Source organism: Lepus europaeus, chromosome 17 (assembly GCF_033115175.1).
Source record: "Lepus europaeus isolate LE1 chromosome 17, mLepTim1.pri, whole genome shotgun sequence".
Classification (NCBI taxonomy): domain Eukaryota; kingdom Metazoa; phylum Chordata; class Mammalia; order Lagomorpha; family Leporidae; genus Lepus; species Lepus europaeus.
In genome coordinates this window covers 33,443,823-33,460,982 of record NC_084843.1, presented here as the reverse complement: position 1 = coordinate 33,460,982, position 17,160 = coordinate 33,443,823, and the positions used below count along the sequence as shown (strand labels likewise).

Here is a 17,160-nt window from a genome sequence, read left to right as displayed (position 1 = left end):
AAAACTTTCACTGAGAAATCAGGTTACTCACAGACGCCAAGAAATCAGAATGCCATCCAAATTTCGGACATTAATACTGGAACCGAGAAGACAGTACAGCAGTGCCTTCAAAACTCGAAGGGAAAGTGACTTTCAACCTAGAAGTCTGTATGAGTCAAATCACCAATCAAGTTCGAGCACAGAGAAACACTTCAGACGTGCAAGCTGGGCCATTTGCACAGACTCTCAGAAACCCGCAGAGGAATAGACCAGAGAGGAAACAGAGGACCCAACCCAGGATAAGGTGAGGGGATTCCCAGGGTGAGTCACGCCGCAGGCCGAAAGGTCACTGGGCAAGCACCTCTGGAGCGGGATGGAGGCCTGGGAGGGAAGTCTCTGCCGACTGAAGTAAAAAGGACACACGCTATAAAAGAGACGTTTTAAAACATCTCTACTGTAGACTTCGGCAATCGGTAATGAGTACATTGGAGATAACATAAATAGAAAAAAAAGACAATTTTAAGTCAACAAACGCACAAGAAAGGAAACATCACACTACAGCATACTACATGGCTGGGCCATGAACGCTACTTACACAGTCAACATAACGTAAACACTGACCGTCAGTGTAACCAAAACCAGATGTAACCACACTGGCAGGACAGCAGAAGGGAATAACCGGGTGAGGTGCGACAAGGGCTCCTCTACTCCACAGAAGGATATCAGGAAATAACAGCCAGCTGCCGCCACTGTGGCACAGCGGGTTAAGCCACTGCGGGCAATGCTGGAATCCCAGGAGTGCCAGTTCAAGTCCTGGCTCTTTCCCTTCTGATCCAGCTCCCTGCTAACGTGCCTGGAAAAGCAGGGGAAGATGGCTTGGGTCCCTTTCACCCACATGAGAGACTCGGATGGAGTTCCGTGCACATGGCTTCAGCCTGGCCCAGCCCCAGCTGCTGCAGCCATCTGGGGGAGTGAATCAGCAGATGAACTCTCTCTCTCTCTCTCTCTCTTTCTCCCTCCCAGCCTTCCTGCCTTTCAAATGAATAAATAAATCTAACAACAACAACAAAAAGAACATCTAAAAATAACATCTGGAGCAGACACTGTGGCGCAGCAGGTTCAGCTGCAGCTTGGGACAACTGCTTTCCATATCAAGGTGCCGGTCCAATCCCAGCCCCTCCACTGCCAATCCAGCTTTCCACTAGTGCACCCTGGCAGCACCCTGGGGGGCAGCAGATGATGGCTCAAGTGCTTGGAACCCTTTCACCAACATGGGAGACCTGGATGGAGTTCCAGGCTCCTGCTTCAACCTGGCCCAGTCCTGGCTGTTGTAGGCTTGGGGAGTGAATCAGCAGATGGAAGATCTCTCTCACTCGCTTCCTGTTTTCAAACATATGAAAATAAATATTTACAAACAAATAAATAAAGTAAATCTAAAATGAACCATCACGGAAGAGCATTTTAAACATAACTTATAAATGTGTTGCTGATATCAGAAGAAAACTACCAAAAGGGTTGCAAGTGACTACTGGAGACCTTCAAAATGTCCACATCCTAACCCCAGATGTCTGACCCTGAGAGGTTACCTGGTAAAGGGGAATGAAGATGGCTGATCAAGTGTCTAACACATGGACACAACTGTGGATGATCCAGTGTAATCACAGGTGACCCAGAAAAGTGGAAGAGGGAGGAAGAGGAGGGAGTCAGGTGAAGGTGTGACAGCGGAAGAAGACCTGCGCCAGGCAGTGGGAGAGGGACTCAAGCAGCCACTCCTAGGTCTGAAGACGGTGCAGGGGCTCCAAGCTCAGGGCCATAGGTGGCCCCACATACTGCAGAGAGCAGGGAAGAAGCAGCCTCCCCAGAAAGGGTTACAGCCCCACTAACGCCATGATTTCTGCCCAGGGAGACCCGTTTCAGACCTCTAATCTACGGAAATGTAAAACAAATTTGAGCTGTCTGAAGCCACTAAGTCTGTAGCAGTCGTTTATTACAGCAACAGAAAATCATGTTCAGTGACGACTCCGGGGATGGATCCCCGGGATGAGGAGGGGTGACACAGGCTTCCCGCACTCCTTGTAGCATTAAAACTCTGCACATATTAACTCTGGCAGAAATGAGAATTTAACTGAAGAGGAACGATGAAACAGGGACTTGTTCTCTTCCCTGTTTTCGGAATCTGGGCAAGACAAGGGGAGCAGCAATGGCAAAAGGAGAAGATGAACTCTGGGGGAAGCGGCAACTCTTTCAGATGGAAAGAGAAGCAGGAGTCAGCCAAGGAAACGCACACAGGAGCACAGCAGCTGGCCGGACCCGCCTCTGGGGACAGTGAGCGCTCTGAATGCCTGGGTCCCGCAGAGCCCGCAGGAAGGAAGGACTGGAGGGGTTCTCCCCAGGCAGGGCTGCCGCCTGCCCTCCCCCTGGCTTCTCCGGCTGTAGTATGTGGCTTGCTGTGCATATTTGGGGAGGACCAGGGGAAAGGAAGGCCCAAGATAAACACAACATTTTCCTGGACCATCAATTGTATTCAACAGCAAAGCACTTACTGTTTAGTGTAAATACTTTTATACTAAAACCAGCACAGACGTTTTTTAGAAAGAATATAAAATGCATGTGAATTTTTAATAGAAAAACTGGAGTCTTCACGGCGATTTCTTGCACGGGAGACCCACTTCAGACACCGACCTACTTGTAGACCCCTGCGTGTCAAGACTCAGTCTTCTCTGTAATTAATCAGAGTCTGAAAGATATGACAATGAGGGCTGGCGCTGTGGTGTAGCAGGTAAAAGTCACCGTCTACAGTGCCGGCATCCCATATGGGCACTAGTTCTAGTTCCGGCTGCTCCACTTCTGATCCAGCTCTTTTCTATGGCCTGAAAAAGCAGAAAATGGCCCAAGTGCTTGTGCCCCTGCACCTACGTGGGAGACCAGAAGAAGCTCCTAACTCCTGGCTTTGGATCAGCTCAGCTCAGGCTGTTGTGGCCATTTGGGGAGAGAACCAGCGGATGGAAGACCTCGCTTGCTCATGTTCTCTCTCTCTGCTTCTACCTCTTTTGACAGGCAGCAAAAAACACTCTGCTTTTCAAATAAATAAATAAATCTTTAAAAAAGATTTCTTGTAAAAAATATATATGACAATGTATGTTCAGCATACACCCATTAGAGCGTCTACACTTCACACCACCCTCCAGGGTGAACACAAGACGCCTCACAGTCCCAACCCAGCACTAACTAGAAAGCACCTCGTTCTCTCCCAAAGAGGTCTGGGTGCTGTTACAGCCACCTGGGTTAGCTCAGCCTGGGGAAACAAAGAGGAGCCATCAGTTTAAATACTTCCCAGGCACTCTCTTTCAGCCACAGCCTGCTCCAAAGCCCCATCTCCACCAAAAGCATCCTCACCCCTCAGAGCACGGCTCCTGCTGGAGAATGTATTAAAGACACCCCTTCCAGGGAGGAAGTCATAAAATAGGGCACATCTCTTGGGAAAGGGTGTCCCTTGTGGCTCACAATAGAAGAGTGGAAACTTTTTCTATTATGGTAGCTGTTTCTGTTGTAAAAACAATAACCACATGACAGAGACCTGGGAAATTTTGTTTTTTTATGAAGAGCTACTACTGAACACAAAAGAAAAGGGGGGAAAAAAACCAATGAAAGACCATATGGAAATAAAAAGCAATTTAATTGGGTCTGGTTTGTTTGTCTTGCTTGTTTTGTGTGTAAAACACATACACATTCAAAAAGACTGAACGGTGATTTTAAATTAAGAACAGAGAACATGAAATTTTAATGGTGCAATAAATGCATTAAAACACACTACAAAGCTGTATCATCAACAGTAAAGAAAGGACGGGCAGGGGAGCTAGGAGAAACATACAAGGGAGGAGAGAAAGAAATGGATAGAGGAGCGAAACAATGGAAAAGGAAGACAGGCAGCAAAACACACGGACAGACCATGGGCCCACCCCAGACAAAAAGCAAGAGCAACCAAGGATCCATAAGACAACTTCCTAAATTGGCCAAAGAAAAGTACTATTCATTGCCAGCTCAGGGCTTGGGCTATAGACTTCAAAGTCTTATCACCTTTTATCCTGGCCTTTGAATGGCTCATGCTCCGCTTAACCACAGTTCACAGCTATTGAATTGCCCACTGAAACACTGAGGCTTAGCTCAAGTCATAAGCCAGAGGCTTCCCCCAAAATGAGCTCCAATTCAGCAGTCATCTCCAGACATCTCTGGAAAGGGAGTCCATGAATCGCCAACTCATAAAATGTACAAAGCACCCATGAACGTCAGAGGAGAAAATGCTGCTTTCATCAAACAGAAATGTCATGGAAAACTTTGCTGTAGTTTTGCATTAAAGTGGGGGGGGAGCTTCAGCAGAACTGGGACCCACCTCAGCATTCGCCAGCATCCCCGCTGGCATAGCTGGCTTCCCACATGTCCAGATCTTGCCTGTCCTCAGCCACAGGCCTCCGAAGCAGCCTCCAGCACACTCTGAAATCAGAGGGTCACCAGGAGAGACCACAGGGACTCCAGGTCCGTCTCGGGCCCAGGCAGGACTCTCAGCTGGCCCCAGCCAAGCCGCTCCTTATTCCACTCCTAGGGTGGCAGAAACGCCCTCCATCTCACAGCTGATTCTGCTCGGAGCTTGGCTTCCCCACCCGTCCCGTCTCCAGCTCCCACCTTCTCTGGTCTGTTTCTCCAACTTCTATGCCTCTATTTCCTCCTCATTTTTCTCTGCCCCATCTCAGAATAATCCTTCTCAGAGACATATCTGGAACACAGGACCTAGGATCTATTCACTGGGCTGCTACCCCAACTCTGCATCTTGCTAGCTCTGTGACCTTGGGCAAACAGGCCAATGCCCCCAGCTCTCAGATTCCTCGGTGAAGGAAGCGCACCTGGAATCCACAGCGGTCTCTTCCAATGATCATACTCTAAACGTACACCTGCATAACCATAAATAAAATGGGTTCAACATACCAGGAAGAATTACAGAAAACTCCCTTGCCTTAGCAATCTGTCATCCCACCCCTCCCCCTCCACCCCAGAAAATCACCCACTCAGAGGTCTGTGCCTCTGCCTCTGCCCGGGGCCATTCTAGCTCTGAATTATTCACATATGGTAAAACCTCACAATCACACAAATCAAGGGAAAGGTGAATCTGAATCCCTCGAGCCCAAGTACTAGGCTGTTTCCTTCATGCCAAGAAAGAGCCTCACAACGCCATCACAAGCTGCACTTGTGAATCTAAGAGCAGTGGCGCTGTCAGGAACCCTGAAAATGATCTATCGGAAGTCCTCCACCTTACCAACAAGGACACAGGCCCGGAGAGTGATGAGAAGGCAGGAGCCCAGGGAAGACTGGTGGACAGGAGCAAAGCCAGCTGCCCTGCCTCTGGTCCAGAGCGACTCCACCAAAGCTTTGGGAGGCCATCTGTTCCTTTTTTCTGAAACAGGTTAAATCCTAAACTACACAGTGAGTGCCCTCTACAGCAAATCTATTTCCACGTCAGGGAAGGGTCCAGAGCTCCATTTAGACAACCAGAGGATTACCAGTGCTGTACAATAAAAGCTTTCTTTCCTGGGCTCTGCCCTTTCAATTCTCTGCAAAGAAAACCCCAGACTCGGCTCTCTGGATTGACCTCTCCGGATTGGAGAGGAGAGGAGGGGGAAGAGAAGGGAGAGTGGACAGCTCTTTGTCTTGCCAGTGAGAAGCGTTGGCTCCTCCTTCCCAATAAATCCTACTCCCCCTTCAGCCCCCAATAATCCCATTATCTTCAGAAAAGTTTGCAGAAACTCTCCAACTACAACCAAAGAGCAGGTCAGGGGGGAAAGGGCCAGCAGGGGTGGGTGTTGGTGGAGGACCACAAAACCCTCCCGCGGCTACACCCCAACAGGGTACGGCCCATTGCATTTCAGTTGCTAATTCCCTGCAGCCCGAGTCTGCTGTCTTGGGACCCTCCCGCTGAGAAATGTGCTCCCTGCAACCCCTGGAGCACTAACCCTTTCCTATCCATCTACCCCAACAGTGCCCAGGGCAGAGGTGCCAACAGACCAACCCGTCCCTCCTTTTCCCAGCCCACAGGGAGACATCAGCTATTTAAGGCAGCATCAAGAGGGTGGGGCGGAAAATTGCTCCCCCACCTCTCCCCGCGCAGAGCCCACACACACCCCCTCGGCCTCTACCTCCTCCACGTCGTCGCTATGGGCAGTAGATATGGAGTCTCCGGGCGTCCGTCATGTGCTTCCTGTCACCGCGGCGGCGGCTGCGCCCCCTCTACGGCCCACCCTACTTCAGGTCGCCCCCTCTCTCTTCAGTCACCACCAAGCTACGTTGCCAACCACAGACGCAGAACTGAACCTAAGCAGAGGAGCCCAAACGGCAAGGAGAGAGGAGCCAGCTAAGCCTTCATTCACTCCGGAGAGGCGAGGCGCTCCCGGGGCCCGGGGCGCGGAGGCGGAGGTTCCATGATGTCCCTGGGAGAGGCGAAATCGATTCGAGCCATTTCGGCAGGTCGGCCCTGCGACTACAGGGGCATCCCAGCGCTCCGTGTTTGCTACGCAAGATCCAAGGCTCAGCCAGAACACGCCGGGGCCACGCTCACCGGGATCCCCTCTGCTCTTCTGTAGCCACGCATCAGCGTGATTCATTCTGTCTGCCGGGAGGCAGCAGGCGTGCGCCGGCGGCTGGCAAAGCGGACGCACCGGCATGCAGAATTCGACTGCACGTCTCCCCCCACCAAAGGAAGCAAAGGACCTGAAGCCTCCTGCTCCTTCCATCGTGAATGGCCACCGCCGATCCCGGCAGCCAGGTCGAGAGGCGGCGAGGTGGGCGCGGAGGTTGCCTCCAGCCCACCCCGGCGCGGGGAAGCCCAGCAGAAGGCTGTCAGCCGGCGGGAGCGCAGGCCCCGCGTCTCCGGAGCCCCGGACACGCTCGGCGCGCCGGCCTCTCCACGGGGACGCGGATGAATGAACACACCTGAGACGCCCGCATCCCGCCGCCCGCCCCCTCCGCCTCCTCGCGCGGTTGCGCAGGGGCCCCCAGCCGGGCAGTTTCATGTCGCCGCACAAACCCACCCGGGCTTCGAGGCCCCCTGCGCCCGCCCACACTGCAGCCCGCTCCGAGCAGGAGGACCTTGCCTCCCAGCAGAGGCCATGATCGTAGCCCCGCTCCCCACCCCCCAAAACCTGGAACGCCCAGATCCCCCCGCACCCTGGGAACGCTCCCTGAAAAAGGCGGGCGGACCCGGCGAGCAGGCAGCACAAACGGACAGGGCCTCGGGGGACCACGGCTACCCCCGCGGCCACCCCGGGGGGATGCTCTGGGCGAGGAGGTCCCCCAGGTCCCTCCAACAGCTGGCCCTTTAAAGGTGCCTCCTCCGAGCGCGGAACAAAGGCGCCGCCCGCAGGGGCCGGGCAGGCGCACACCCCCGGCGCCGGCGCCGCGGGGCGGACGAGCGCCGCCGGGCAGGACGGCAGGCGCTGGCTTACCTTGCGGGTCTCCGGGCCCGTGCGTCCTGCCCCGCTCGCACTACACGCTGCAGTTGGCCCCGCTCTGTTTTTCTGGGACTCGGCGCTGACTTCACCGACAGTCCGCCTCCGGCCAATGGGCTGCGGTGCCCGCCCCCTCATTAACATATCTCTGGAAACGTCCACTCCGGCAGCGCCCAGGGGGCGTGGCCTAGCCGGCCGTGACAGGAAGGGGTGTGTGCGCCAATGGGAGGCGAGGACGCGCCGGCCGCCCCGCCCGCGGCATTGTGAGCCTGGAGCGCGGGCCCGCGGGTCCCCGCTGATAACGCGCGCGCGGGCGCAGTAACCCTTTCTGTCCTGGTCGGGCCGAAAGCCTTGGGATGCTTCAAGGGGCCGCCCACCGGGTGCCCGGAAAGAATCTTTGAGCGTGTCCTGACAGCGTATAGTATTAGTTAACCCGTGTGCTGCGGTTGGCTTTTCTGTGAAATGATGTGATGCACCGATTTCCTACTGTAGGGTGTAGTGAGAATTTACACAGCCAAGGTTTCCATGCGTCCCTGGTTGCTTGCTGCTATCACGGTGGTACTCCATAGCAGCCAGCGTGCTCCGTGCTTCCTGTCTGGTCCTCAGCACCTCCAACCCTTCCTATTGGGAATCCCTATTTTTCAATTGGGAAAGCCGAGGCGTCGTTTGGGCGGCTTGCCGTGGGCGCAACCAGGACTGGAACCCAGGCTCGAAGACCGCACTCGTGGAACACACACGTGTTCAGGAATCGCATGTCAGGTGTGTGCCGGGTTCCAGGGTTCCTGCAGAAAGAAAGGACAAGGGAGGCCCAGCCCTCATGACGTTTCCACTTTAGTGAGGGAGCGGCAAACAAGTGATTCAACAAGATCATCTAAGAGTGAAAACAATAAAACCAGGTAACGGGAACGTGGCGGGTGGAGGAAAAGGCGTGATGGTTAGATTTTGTTCAGCGGGAACCACTGAACACCATCCTCCTGACCTCCTCTGGCTCCCCCTTGGTGTTGCAGAAAAGGAATCGGAGAGGGGAAATTGAGCAAGATCACAGAGCCAGCAAGTCACTGGTCTGGAACTTGCTCCCGCTGTGCTCAGCTTCCCACATCCCTAGAACATTCCTGAAGGTAGAACAGCCACACCCTTAGGCTGAGCACAACTGATTTTTGTCAGCTGCCCTTGGCTAGAATCTTCAGCCAGATCGGACTCCCAGTTAAGAGGCTGTCCTTAATGGCTAAGGACAGGCAGGCCCTGATGACTGCACCAGCTGATGGGACACTCACCTGCAGAGGTTCTTGGACATCAGGGAAGAGAGATGCATCTTTGCTGGGTACCTGCTGTCCTCTATTGCGCAGGGGCTAAGATGCTGCTCGGGAAGCCCATGTCCCATATCAGAGACCTAGGTTCAAGACCCAGCTCTGCTTCTGACTCCAGCTTCCAGCAAGTGTGTTCTCTGGGAGGCAGCAGATGCTGGCTCAGGCACTTGGGGCCCTGCCACCTACTTGGAAACCCAGATGGAGTTCCAGGCTCCCAGACTCTGCTGTTGCCAGCATGCAGGGAGTGAATCCCACAGTGGATGGAAGACCGACCTCCTTCTCTCTCTCCCACCCTCGTCTTTCAAATAAAAATAAGTACATAATTTGAAAAATATTAGAAAACTTCTGGGGCCAGCGCTGTGGCGCAGCAGGTTAACACCCTGGCCTGAAGCACCTGCATCCCTTATGGGCACCGGTTCAAGACCCGGCTGCTCCACTTCTGATCCAGGTCTCTGCTATGGCCTGGGAAAACAATGGAAGATGGGCCAAGTCCTTGGGCCCCTGCACCCATGTGGGAGACCCAGAGGAAGCTCCTGGCTCCTGGCTTCGGATCGGTCCAGCTCCGGCCATTGCGGCCAACTGGGGAGTGAACCATCGGATGGAAGACCTCTCTCTCTCTCTGTGCCTCTCCTCTCTCTGTGTAACTCCAACTTTCAAATAAATAAATAAATCTTTTAAAAAGAAAACTTCTATCTATGAACTTACTCAAGAGACAAGAATGCCCTAGAGAAATAGTCTGCCTAGAGAACGACACTGTCTTCCCTTCCCAATCTTATCCTACTGGTTTTCAAGAGCACTGCCCGACTCCACTGTTTACACCACGGCCTGGGTCAGACAGCTCTCTCTGGGCATGCTCACATGCACTGAGCACGGCTGGCCTGTGTTGCACCACGCTGTGCTTGTGCTGAGAGCTTTGCGTGCATGAACTCACACTGCACAACCCCCACTGGAAATACTACTTTACCCTAAAGTTACCCGCAGAGGTGGAAAATAAAGGGTAGAGAAACTAAGCTGCCTACCCAGCAAATTCAGGGCAACACTGTTTAATGAAAAGTTCAGAATAACCCAAACGTTCAATTTAAATGTATTGGTATCTGTCAAAATGCCAGACAGCCATGAAAAAGAAGAGGTAGTCCTGGCATTGAAATACAATGATGCTCCTAACACAACACTGAATGGGAAAGTAGGCTGAAAATTAGTTTTGTACAATTCCATTGAATTATTTTTATGGAATTATTTCCTATGGGATTATGAGTAATCATGTTTATATTTTTCCTGATTTTTTTTCTCTTCATAACTATTTATCAAACTGTTCAGTGACAATGAAGCCAAATGACTTTAAAATGAAAAACCAGACTCCATCCGTGGAGAAACAATCTGTAGTCAAGGCCACTGTGTGAGTGGGAGACTGTCCTGAGGAGCCCCAAGCAGTTTGTGTGACTATAAAGCAGAACATTGCCGTTAGGGTTTGCAGAACATGGAAAAACACCGGAAGGAGAGGAGGGACAGGACGAGAAAGGAAAATCCTAGTATCCTTCAAGACTCAACCCAAGTTGGGCCGGCGCCACGGCTCACTAGGTTAATCCTCCGCCTGCGGCGCCGGCACATCAGGTTTTAGTCCTGGTTGGGGAGCCGAATTCTGTCCTGGTTGCTCCTCTTCCAGTCCAGCTCTGTGCTGTGGCCTGGGAAAGCAGTGGGGGATGGGCCCTGCACCTGCATGGGAGACCAGGAGAAGCACCTGGCTCCTGGCTTCGGATCAGCGTGGTGCACGGGCTGCAGCAGCCATTGGGGGATGAACCAACAGAAAAGGTAAGACATCTCTCTCTCTCTCTCTCTCTCTCTCTCTCTCTCTCACTGTCCACCCTGCCTATCAAAAAAAAAAAAAAAATAGAAAAAGACTCAATTCAAGTAATCTGCCCAAAAGTGTTCCAAATCGTCATCCTAGCACCTCTCAGTGACCCGCAGAATCATGAGGTGTAATGGTGCCAGGTCAGTACTGTCTCCCGCCATTCGCTGATTCATCTGGGTACCAGGGGCTGTGCTAGGAGCCTGCCATGAAAGGGGGAGAGGGAGATTTGGCCCTGAGGAAGCAGACACTGGGGAGGTTTGTGTAGCGCAGGACACCCCCTTGGGCTTGCAGCTGTGCTCATAAGGGCCCCTCACTTAGTTTAATGCTCTGTTTCCACTGCCTTAAAATTCATTTTTGAATAAGGGAGTCCACATTTCCACTGTTGAACTGGACGCTGTAAATTCTGTAGCCTTCTCCGTATGTCTGTCTCTCTTACACCCCGAGGGCTCATCCTGCTTCCCCAGGGAAATGTCAGGGCTCCTGCTTTCCAGCCCTACAGTGCTTCACTCCCCACCCCGACCCCGCGTCTCATGGAACTTGCCATATTTGGTATGATCACTTTTGCATGTAGTCTTAATCCTCATTCCCTCTCCCCATCAGATTGTAAATTCCATGAGGCCATAGCTTGTGTCTGCTCTTCTCAAACAGTGCAAAGTACTGTGCTTACATGCTGTCCAAAGTGTGCCGAGGTTTACTTTAATCTTCATAGTAACTCCTCGTTTTCTCTTTATGTGCATCAGATTAATCCTGTCCTTCCACTATTGGGAAGAAATAAAAACCTCAGGCAGGAGAGACGCACACACAAGCTAGGATCATGAGCTTGTTGTAGGCAGAATCCCCCAAGCAGGCGGTAAATGTGGGGATCAGGAGAGGAGGGAACAGGATTTCTAGGAGGTCAGCCCAGACTGTAGCCTTTCTTCCAGCTTCAGGGTCACACAGACGGGAGGAAAGGAAGTAAACCAGAAGACCTACAGATGGCAGAAGCACCGTGGTTGAGGCTGCAGGCTCTGGAGCAGAGACGTCTGACACATCCTGGTATGGAATGCCTGCTATGGAACTCTTGTGCAAACTTCCCTCATCTTTCCCATGTCAGGGAAAACACAACCCTCCAAGCATTTACTTGCAGGCTATAGATAAGGTCAGGTATGCAACATGCTTACTTGCTGCCTGGGAACATAAGCACTCAATGAGAGGATATTGTTTATTGTTTATTACTGGGAGTCAATATTGAGAAAGATGCTTTCTTAAAATGTTGGTTTGGGTAGCTTGTTTCCCCAGTTATCCAAAGATTGACCATAGTCATTTTCCTAGATACCATACTGGAGAGGAGAAAATGGGACGCGAGAAAGGGAGTTATGAATTGAAGAGTTTGGCCAGTTGAGCACTAGGTGATTTGTACCTAATTTCTTCTGCAAGTAGTAGAAGGACAAAACTTCCTTACAAAACTCTTCTGTTATTTCATACTGATTAATTAATGAGAAGAAAAAAAAAAAATCGAGGTCAGTGCTGTGGCTCCGGTTCGAGTCCCAGCCGCTCCACCTCCAATCCAGCTCCCTACTAATGTGCCTGGGAAAGCAGTGGAACATGGCCCAAGTGCATGGGCCCCTGCACCCATGTGGGAGACCGGGAAGAAACCCCTGGCTCCTGGCTTCAGCCTGACTCAGACCTGGCTATTGCAGCCATCTGGGGAGAGAATCAGTGAATGAAAGATCAGTCTCTCTCTCTCTCTCTCTCTCTCTCTCTCTCTCTCTCTCTCTCTCTTTCTCTAACTCTGCCTATCAAATAAATAAATAAATAAATCTTTAAAGCAAAAACAAATATATGTACCTTCAGGACATAAAATGGATCTGAAATGTGTTGAATGCCAGATCCAAGGATTCCACGTTCTTTGCAGGTCAAGGCAGGTGGATGGTGTTTGCGGGAAGTTCGGTGAGTGAAGTTGCTCAGGAGATGTCTATGGGATTAGGTAGAAAATAAGAGGATGAATGGGGATTGCTGGGCTTGGGAAGCAGTAACTCCAAAACCCTCATCATCAGGTCTCTCTTTCTCAATCTAAAAACACTTGCTTCAGTGTTTCTTGTGTTGTGGCTTGGGTGAGATTATGTGTACCTAAGGAAACCTCAAATATTGTATTGCATTTGACCAAGTGCATGAGTTTAGACCTGCAGATTATTTAATGCTATTACACAGCCAAAATTAAGGCCTCCCCCCCCCAAAGAAATCTTTGATTTAAGGAATACAAATTTCATAAATACAACTTTAGGAATATATTCTTCCCACCATACCTGCCCTCCCACCCTTCCTCTTCCTCTCTCCCATTCCCAGTCCCATTTTCCATTAAGATCCATTTTAAATTAACTTTATACACAGAAGACCAACTCTATACTAAGTAAAGATTCCAACAATTTGCGCGCACACACACACACACACATAAACAAAAAAAACTGAAAACAAGTTTTACAGTTAACTCTCATATTACAACTCATTGAGGACAGAGGTCCTGCATGGGGAGTATGTGCACAGTGACTCCTGTTATTAATTTACCAATTAACACTCTTATGTATGACGTAAGTGACCACCTGAGGCTCTTGACATGAGCTGCCTAGGCTATGGGAGCCTTTTGAATCCACAAACTCCATCAGTATTTAGACAAGGCCATAGGCAATGTGGAAGTTCTCTCCTCCCTTCAGAGAAAAGTACATCCTAAAATGAAGGGTTTTAAATTTTGACCTTTGGGGCTGGCACTGTGGCTCAGTGGGTTAATGCCCTGGCCTGAAGCGCCAGCATCCCATATGGGCGCCGGTTGGAGTCCTGGCTGCTCCACTTCCTATCCAGCTCTCTGCTATGGCCTGGGAAAGCAGAAGTTGGCCCAAGTCCTTGGGCCCCTGCACCCATGTGGGAGACCCGGAAGAAGCTCCTGGCTCCTGGCTTCGGATCAGCACAGCTCTGGCCATTGCGGCCAACTGGGAAACAAACCAGCAGATGGAAGACCTCTCTCCTCTCTGTCTCTCTCTGTCTCTGTCTCTGTCTCTCTCTCTCTCTCTCTCTCTCCTCTCTCTGTGTAACTCTTTCAAATAAATAAATAAATCTTAAAAAAAAGAAAAGAAAAAATAAATATTGACCTGTGTGGACCTATGAGGGGAATTAGGAGTACAGAATGTTCTTCAACCAGCTGCATCTGAGTCGGTGGAAGGGTTTGCCCTAGGATGGGGGCTTGGGAAGGCAACAAGAGGAGGCCGCGTTCCAAAGGTAGCAGCTGGGAGACCCATTCTCTTCTGACTGGGGCAGAAGACTCTGGTTGGAAACCACTGCATTTACATCCCATATATTTACAGCCCCAGCCCCCTCTCCATTACCTGTGCAAGTCTGTCCTGTCCCCAAACTTAGTTGCCCTGCCCCCACTCAGCAAAGCCTCAAGTTATACCTCGAGTCACTGCGTCCCACAGCACTTCGGTGAGCACCTCTAGCAACCTGGCCATGCTCACCACCTGCTCCCCAGCCTTCTGAACCCAGGGATTCACACAGGCATGCAGAGGCTCTGTCACAGGAGGTCTGGGAGTCACTGGTTCCAGGGATGTTTGCAGCTCTCTTTACATTGGCAACCTAGGCCATGCTGTGTGACTTACCTGTTTATCTGGCTTGGCTTGTAGGGAGATAATCTGTAAGGAAATCATCCTACAGCCAAGGGAGTGGGGCAATTGGACTTTGTACAAGGGAGAACTGGACAGAGATACCTGTCGTCTCCTTTAGATCAAAAGAACCAAGATCTTCTTCGTTTGACCTTGTGGAAGAAGAGCAGAACCAGAAAGCAAGCTAAGTCCAGGCTCCTAGAACCTGTCACAGCCCAGGCTGAAACCTCCAGAAAAGCAGGAATGTTCACGGCAGATTCTCTAGCAGGAAGAAAGTGACGACTCCTGAAGCATCAGTGCCAGCCGCTCTGCTTGGACTCAGTGTGGCTCCCAGACAAGGCTCACCAGGTTAAAGGATGCAGTTCTGCCAATTGGTCTTCAAACCACAGGCTGGCAGTGAAGCCTGGGTGAAGATGGCCACTCTGTGTTTCCAGAGGACACTGTGCCTGGATAGACCAGGGCTGATCATGGAGAGTAGGGAGCAAAGCCACACAGGTGGCCCTGGGAGTCTAGAAAAGGAACTCAAAGCATTGAATGAACCACTGTCATGTGTATCACGTGCCTACTCTGCTCTAGGTCCTCTATTCAGTGCTGCAGAACCAGAAAATGAGGACAGAACCTACCCTGAAGACACGCACAGTGTAGTGGGAAAGACTGACAAATGCATAGTCAATCCCAAGACAGTAGCATAGATAAACTAATCTATAACCCAGTGGTTTCTAGTGTGCTCATAGGTGGTGCAACTGTCACTACTGAGTGCATACCAGCGTCATCACCATGAAAAGAAATCCTATATCCATTAGCAGTCACTACTGCTTCTCCTCTGCCACACTTTGTTTATCCACTCATTAGTTGACAGACATTTGGGTTTTTACCACTTCTTCGATATAATGAATAATGCTGCTATGTGTAAGTCTTTGCATGGACATGTTTTCAGTTCTCCTGTATATATACACAGGAGTGGCATTGCTGGGTCAAACGGTAACTGTTTACCTTTTTGAAAAACTGTTAGACTGTTTTCCAAATAAGCTGCATATTCACACCAGCAACGTGTGCCAGTTTCTTCGCATCCTTGCAAGCATTTGTTACTGTGCCCTTGGATTTCTGGCAACCCTTGGGTTTAACTTGATGACCCCACAGGGAACGCCCTTGGTTGCCTTGAAGCTGGCCTGATTGGCGAGGACTGTTGGACTCAGCTCCTTGTCAGGGCCCTGGTTGCTGTAGAACCCCCACTCAAGATCAGATTTAATATTTCCCGATCTTTTTCCCATTTGTCTAAGCCAAATGGCCCATTCTAGTCAAACCTGCCATGGCCTGAGTGGGTTTCCAAACACAGGGTATCAGTAAAAGCTGGACACTCACAGGAAATGCAGTGAGAGTAGAATAGGTAACTTCACTCTATCACAATTTTTTAAATGAGTTGCAGGACAGCGTGGATTACATTGTCTTTTAAATTTTTTTAATTTATTTTTTATTTTTATCTGAAAGGCAGAGAGATCTTCTATTCACTGGTTCATTCTCCAAAAGCCCAAAGCTAGAAATTCAGAATTCAATCCGTGTCTCCCATGTGGTACGCAAGTACTTGAACCATCACCTGCTGCCTCCCAGGGTGTGTATTAGCAGGAAGCTAAACCAGAATCAAAGAGTCAGAACTCAAACCAGGATTTCTGATATGGGACATGGGAATCCCACACAGCAACTTAACCATTGCACCAAATACCCATCCTGAGGTCTTATTTTTTTAAATAATCCTACATGGAGAGAAATTTTCCAAGTATTAGTGAAGTTTAATGGAGATGACTCAAATTTTTTCATTTTGCATTTTAATAGTCTCTAGATGACTGTATCTTACTAGTATAATATTTAAGAGAATTGTGGGATTTAAAAAATATTACTCTTTATTTTGCGTTTATAAATGTGAATTAATAATACTTTTGGGATTTGCTGTCTTAGAACTTCATAATCATGCTATTTGCTAATTACATCACCTGGTACAGAGGGTGGTTTAGAAACATAGAGGTTAGCGTTTGCTTCCAAAACACGAAGTTCTTAATTCTTGCACATATTGGCTGCCCAGGCCTCTCGGTCTCAGCCACCAAATCTTGGCATTTCCCAGCCTCTGGGAGCATGAAACCCTGGGAGAGGGAGTCCTCCTGGTCTGGCCTACAGAAGCTTAAATAAGAATTGCCACAGAGGCATCAAAACAATAGAATGTGATGTCGTGGGCATCCCCAGGGAAACAATGCTAGATTGAAATGTGTTTTTTGCATCGTTGATTTTCCCTGCTGATTGAGCCCTGTTCATCTCATTTGGCAGATCAGCCTCAAAGTGCATGAACTATTTGTGCCTCATTAGTTTCCAATAGATTGATTTTGCTAGGATTGCGAATTGGCCATCTTGAATTGCAGCCTGCAGAAGCCAGCTCTGGCTCAGCCTCAGGCACACAGGCGCATGGAACCACAGCAGCTGCTGCAGCCACCCCCACTGGAAAGAGACTGGAGAGCTCTTCTCAGGCCAGAGGATAACAGTGCCTTAACTCTCTTCTGCAAGCAGGCAGAATAAATATGGGCTGTAAGACAGCAAGTGCGGGGTGTCTCTGCTCCCTTTTCTTTCTGCTTCACATGCATATACTCCTTGGCATCGCTCTACTCTTCGCCTCAAACCTCTCAACCCCCACACATGTGCACACTTTCCCTGTCTTCCAAAGTAAGAAAAATAAAGAGAATATTTGTTAAATATACACAAATCTGAAGACTAGGTTAAAAAATGACAAATGCTGAACTAGCATCAGTATAATGATCAGAGAGAAATGCAGAACAGAAAAGTAAAGACACACTCCAATGATGTGGCTGTCTAAAAAGTGTACAAAACAAGAGATTAAAAGAAAAAGCAGGCCAGATGCA

The 17,160-nt window shown here is 50.1% G+C and overlaps 1 protein-coding gene across 47 annotated transcripts in view; it reads right to left on the bottom strand.

Moving 5' to 3' along the window:
- Positions 1-7,569, bottom strand: part of SORBS1 (sorbin and SH3 domain containing 1) — a 237,798-nt gene extending 230,229 nt beyond the window's left edge. For all 47 annotated transcript variants that reach the window (XM_062215205.1, XM_062215217.1, XM_062215218.1 and 44 more), the window contains exon 1: positions 7,470-7,569. The gene's annotated coding sequence lies outside the window, so the exon portion shown is untranslated. The remainder of the gene's footprint in view (positions 1-7,469) is intronic.
- Between the last annotated feature and the right edge of the window lie 9,591 nt (positions 7,570-17,160).